Source organism: Plectropomus leopardus, chromosome 13 (assembly GCF_008729295.1).
Source record: "Plectropomus leopardus isolate mb chromosome 13, YSFRI_Pleo_2.0, whole genome shotgun sequence".
Classification (NCBI taxonomy): domain Eukaryota; kingdom Metazoa; phylum Chordata; class Actinopteri; order Perciformes; family Serranidae; genus Plectropomus; species Plectropomus leopardus.
In genome coordinates this window covers 23811367-23817366 of record NC_056475.1, presented here as the reverse complement: position 1 = coordinate 23817366, position 6000 = coordinate 23811367, and positions in this window count along the sequence as shown.

Genomic DNA, 6000 nt, shown 5'->3' with positions numbered 1-6000 from the left:
TGAGAATGTGATTCAGGCCAGGACATTTAAACGTAGACCTTGTTATATGTAATTTGATTCAGTTTAAATTTCTATAAATTGCCCAGCTGACTGATATCGCGGCCATACTAAAGCAATATTATGTTGGAACCCAACTTATGATTATGCAACACTGTCAGAGGCTCAATATTATATCCTTGTGCTCTGGTTTATGGTTTTGTATCTTTTGTTTTCTGTATATCACTGTGTGTCAGAACAGCGTGTGCTGCATAATTTTTTTGTAATTGACTGCAGCTTTAGGAAACTTCCTGCTCCACTGTCAGCTTTATCTGAATCAAATAATTCTTCATCACACCCGGAGAGCAGCCAATCTCTGAATCCATAAGCCAGTACATATTGTACCAAGATACATGTGGCGAGCCCCTTTGACCTTTAAATGAAAAACCATATAGCTTAGAGGTTGTTTTTAATTTTCTATCTACAGATAAGTAATCCATTATGTCAGTTGAATTTGATCTTTAAATGTGCCTTTTAAAGGCTTGAGTCTTCCAACCCTGCTTGCTATTTGAGTCTTTAATAGTTTTAATAGAATTTGAGTCTTCAACAAAAAAACTTGCTGTTTTAAATCAGCTCTAAGTAACAAGAACCAGTGTGACGCTGCTTGAAAACTCAATATATCAGCGCCTGATTTAATTACGCTCAACAAATGTGCAAATGCAGCAGTCAAGTGGCTCTTGAGCCCCTGTGCCTCTGTAAAAACATCACATAAAATTACATAAAGTAATGATTACCTTAGAAAACCACAAGCACTCACTAATGTGACTGTTGGACAGTTCATTAAATGGGTTTTGCAGTAAGGGGGATAAAAAAAAGGGACTATTACTACCATATGTTGTTTTATTCTATTTTGTTTTTCATTAACTTTAAATGTATTGATGCCTCGGAGGAGGGAGTCAGTGTGTTTTTAATGTTTTGCCTGGAAAGGTTCAATAATTACAGTGGAAACATTTGCTTTGCGACACAAACTCGCAACTGTAACGGCAGAGGAGTCCTGACTTTATGACCACTGTGTTTCGGTTTCCTTTCAGTGCACCTAGAATTATCCTTTGTTAGTCCCATTTAGGACCACATCAGTCTTCACCATTAGCAACCATCTTTCTCTTTGTTGTATTGTAAGTTTGATAGCAGCATGGCTGTATGGCGATGTTGGTTGATTGGTTGGTCCTCCACAGGGAAAAAACAGGTTGTTGGTTTGGTACAGACTGTTGTACACATTCATGGTTCCCAGATGATGAATCCTAATGACCTAATGACCGTATTAATCCCCTGACTTTCCCTCTGACGCCATTATGAGGTTCATATTTGTGGTTTTGACTGAAATGTGTCCACTATTTGATTGTCATTAAAATTGGTGCACTCATTTATGCTCCCCTAAGGATGAATCTAAATATTTTGGTGATCACAAGGCCTTGAAGTGCAACCACTGGATAAAATTTTTTTATATGTCTCAAACTGGTTTATGACCAAATACTCAAACCTCCCCAAGAACTATGAACTTAGTTGTGCTGATTTCACAAATGTCAGCATCATAACAAGCTAAACTAAGACATGGTAAACATTAGCCTATAACTACTAAGCATCAACATGGTAGCATTGTGATTGTGTGCATATTCACAACCTAGTGTTAGCATTCAGCTTAAATCACCGCAGTGCCTGGTTGCAAATTGTCAGTCTTAAAAAAAAAAGATCTGTTAAAGCTCTTAAATTTCAGGAGTAAAGCCTAGTGTTTCCCCTCATTTTATCACTTGACAAAAGGCTCCCGAGGTCTCCCAGGATTTATCACCACCACACTGTGTTTCTAGACAATATATGACTTCATAATAATAATTTAAGAGTTGAGCCATTTAAGCTCATATTACACACGTTTTTTTTTACACACTTTTATTTTAAAAGCATGTTCATGATTTTTTTTAAAGATGTATAAATTCAAGAGTTGTATTTCAATATTTGTGTCACATTCAGTGCATAAAACAGTGTCTTCTTATAAATCCTGTCTACACTTTTCCTCCCCTTCTACCTGGAAATTAGCTTTTGTAGCTTGTTTTAAGGTGGATTCATACTCTTATTTTGGGTTTCTGCTAGAACATGTTTACCTTAATGCCTTAATGTTCAAAAAACACTTTATTTTTCCTCACACTGTCTGTGCTAGAACACCTCCGCCTGAAACGCTCTGATTAAGCACCCGTCCATTTAAGCCCCCCTCCTGCAAAAATCCTAGTCTGATCTGACTGGTCAGTTTCCAGTTCTTCCATATTTCAGTGTCTCTGCACCATCACTGCAGCTGGTGGGATGACTGTTACAGAGTATAGTGGCACTTTTACCACGAAAAAGCATTGGTAAAAGCTTCTAAACTAAAACTTTCACAAGAACGTGTTTCAGCAGACATATGGACTTAAATCACGGACAAATTAAAAACAACACTCAAGATGACATTTTTCCTTGATGTTAGCATGTAGCTACATGTAGCATTGTTTTTGTCATGTTTGTGGGACTTTTTTTTATTATGAAAAATCACAAATAAAAGCTTCTAAACTAAATTCTTCACAACTTGAGATGTCCCAGCAGGAGTATGATCAGAAATCATGACAAATTAACACTGGCAGACAAGATTTGAGGTTTCTTTGACGCCAGCCTGTAACTAAGCAACATGTAGCAGTGTAGGCGATGAAATGTAAACGCTTGAAGTAGTATGCCTGTAGCTGATGACCATGCAAAGAAATCTGTCAAGATCCGACATCAGCTTGTCTCAAAGTAGAAAGAAAATGTTGGAAACAGTATTCAGGGCGGCCTGAAACCTGAGGTTTTTGCTCACAGGGATTACTTTCACATACGTTTACCTCATTATTTAAAAGTTTGGCCGTGTTTAATACGAACATCCAGCGTTGTAACATTTAATGACAGAAAATAAAGAAAAGCATAATGGGCCCCCTCTGCCCCATAGAGTCTGTTGGCCCTCAGCCATGTCACAGTTGTTGTTCCCCTTTTGTTTCAATGGGAAACTTAGACAGGAGAACAGACATTAATCATCATTGTGATATCGCTCATTGCTTGTGTCGATTTTAAAGTTTCACAGCTGGAGAATGATGATCCGAGGCTGGTTTGATAAATCAGACTCATGGGATTAAATATTTGAAGAGGCACCAAAAAAGCAGAGGTGCACCTGATAATAATCAATCAAGGCTGGTTTGCACTCTTCCAGAAGTCATTGCACATTTGCAACTGGAAAATGACTCCCTTTCGGAATATGTTTTTTTTATCTTTATACTTTTGGCACAACTTGGTATGTATAAAGAGAGCTTGAGCACTGTACTTTTTGTATTGATTTGATTTTTGATGCGACTGAAGCTTGATCAAAAAAAAAAAAAAAAAGAAGCACTAAATGAATAATAAGATTAGAAACACAACAACGCTTGCCATGCACTTTGGCAGAGCATGACACAGAGCTGCAGGGACATTTGCTATTTATCCCCTGCCACGATTAATGACCTCACTGCTGCGCTGCTTTTCTGATATGCAGTCCAGTTCACCCCATGCTGACATGGAGAAGCCAACAGGAGGCATAAGCTCTGCTGTTCTTTTACATCGTACTGCACGTCTAGTTCCTCTTTAATTTGTTCTCTTTGTTCTGTTGTTCTCACTGGGCAAGTTTCATGATAGAACATCCGCTCTGAACATCGTGACCTGAATGTCACCTTTGTGTCACATTTTTAGTTCAAAAAGAAAAATGTTTGAAATATTTGAAGTGCACAACGCCCTTGTGTTTTCGTAAGGACTTTATGAAGATGAATCAATCTGCGAATTATCTCACAAAAAGCATAACATGAGTCTGTATATTCACACGAGTGTACTATCCACTCTGCAGCATATGATCTTGTTTTGAACAGATCTGATGCATTTTCCAGGCATGTTTCAGGGTGTTTTACCCACATCAGGTTTAGATTAGTGGGATTCTGGCCTTGATTGCTCTAGTTCATAAATCATGTCTTATGATTAGAGATCTCGACTGCTCATTTAGAGATTAGAGACTTAAACTTTGGGCATGAACTTTCATAATGCCACGTTGTCGGTTGCACATTGTAGTCCACGTTTGGATTCAGACTGATATACGAAAGAATAAAATGGCCTGCTAAACACTCCGTTTTATAGCTTCATAGCATCATATGACTTCATCCTCTCGCTTCTCCCTTCAAGAGGCTCAGCCAATGAGAAATGAACTCATTCTACAGGGGCCAGACTGATGTGGCCGAAATCCAAACACATACTAACCGCAGGCAGCAGGACTTTACTTCTCTTCTGGTCCAAGGTTAAAGGCATAACTTGATGTTTTGAAATTCAGCAGATTATTTGTCTCTGCCAGGAACTTGTCACATTATAGGAAAACCTTGCCATTTTGTTTCCCTATAATGGCTCACTAGCATCATTAGCATTCCCTGTTGAAACCAGGAGGCACAGCCAGCCAGAAACGCAAGGCTTTGCTCTGCATTGTTGCAAACCTTCACGTGAGCACGTTTTGCATATGCAGTCATTCTGATGGATTACAGGTTGTATTTCTTTGCAAAACGGGGTAACTGTTTGTCATTTTCTGGCCAGCTAACACTGGGCTATTCCTGGGCACGTTTTGTGCAAGTCAAACTTACTCTGAGTTCAGGTTAAACAAAGGACCCAAAGCAGCCAGACCACCCAAAACATTCATGAGTAACATTACGAGCGTCCAGAGCAGCCAGCTCGTGTCCTGCTCTTCCAGTGTTCTGTATACACTCTGTGACTTTGATCACAGCTCAGTGATTGATGCCATATTTTTCATTCGCCTGGCTTTGTCTTTGTGATCCAAATTATAGTGTGAAGAATAAATGTCAGAACTCTAAAACAAGCCCCCCACTTTTGGGTACTTACCATATCCCCTCTCATAAAGACACACATGGTTCTACTTAATCTCTCTCTTCATTGCGGGACCTTAAAAACCTCTTGATTAGAGTAAATGGAATATGAAACCCCAGATTTGGGCCTGATGGTGTGCCTGTGGATGAGCAAGTCAAATGAAACATTAAATTATTTCTCATACAGCTGCACTGAAGCAATGTTCAGCTGGCGGCCTTACAGGACTTTGTGTTTGAGCATCAACATATGCACTGATGCATACGGACCACTCTTGTTCTCAAGTTTTGGCTGGTCAGAATATAAACAACTCTATACTCAAACGCAAAAATTTACATTCCACCCTCGGCTTGAGCTAAACTGAACTCATCTATCGTTGAACACATACTTTGCAAAACATGAAGGCTACAACTCAAACCAGAAATGGTCATGTTTCAGTGTTGAGGAAAGATACATTTTACTCTGTTGGAATTTGCTTCAGACACTTCACGTTTTTCGAATAGCTGAGGTTCACATGGAGAACTCATGATGGGAGCTGCAGCATAAATTTTAACACTGACAAATGGGAGAGGACCAGAAAACAGAAGGTCTTTCCTCTATAACGGTGCTTCCCAACAGGGAGGTTGGGACCCCTGAGAAGATTAACAGGACAGGAACCAGAAGAAAACATAAGTTATGTCTACCTCTCAGACTCTCCTATAATCTTTACACATTTTCTGTGAATAATTGGATTTTTGAACCTCTCCAGGCCACTAAAAATGAACATATTCTATCTATGCAACCCCTGAAGCAGGCGAAGATGATTTTGGACTGAAAAGAACTGCTAGTTAACTTATTCTTATCATCTTTATTGTTCATAGAGTCCCTCCATTGGCTACTAGTGTCGCAAGAATTGACTTCAAAATACTACTACTTGTCTATAAATCATTTCAAGAAGTATTTCACTGAAAGAAAGATTCTATTTCACAAAACTGAGCTGTCGATGCAGTGGAAAGATGCAAATACAAAAAATAGATAAATAAAATAAAAAAAGAAAAAAGTACTGTTGCATTCAGTTTTGCTCAAGAGGTAGAAAACCTAATACTT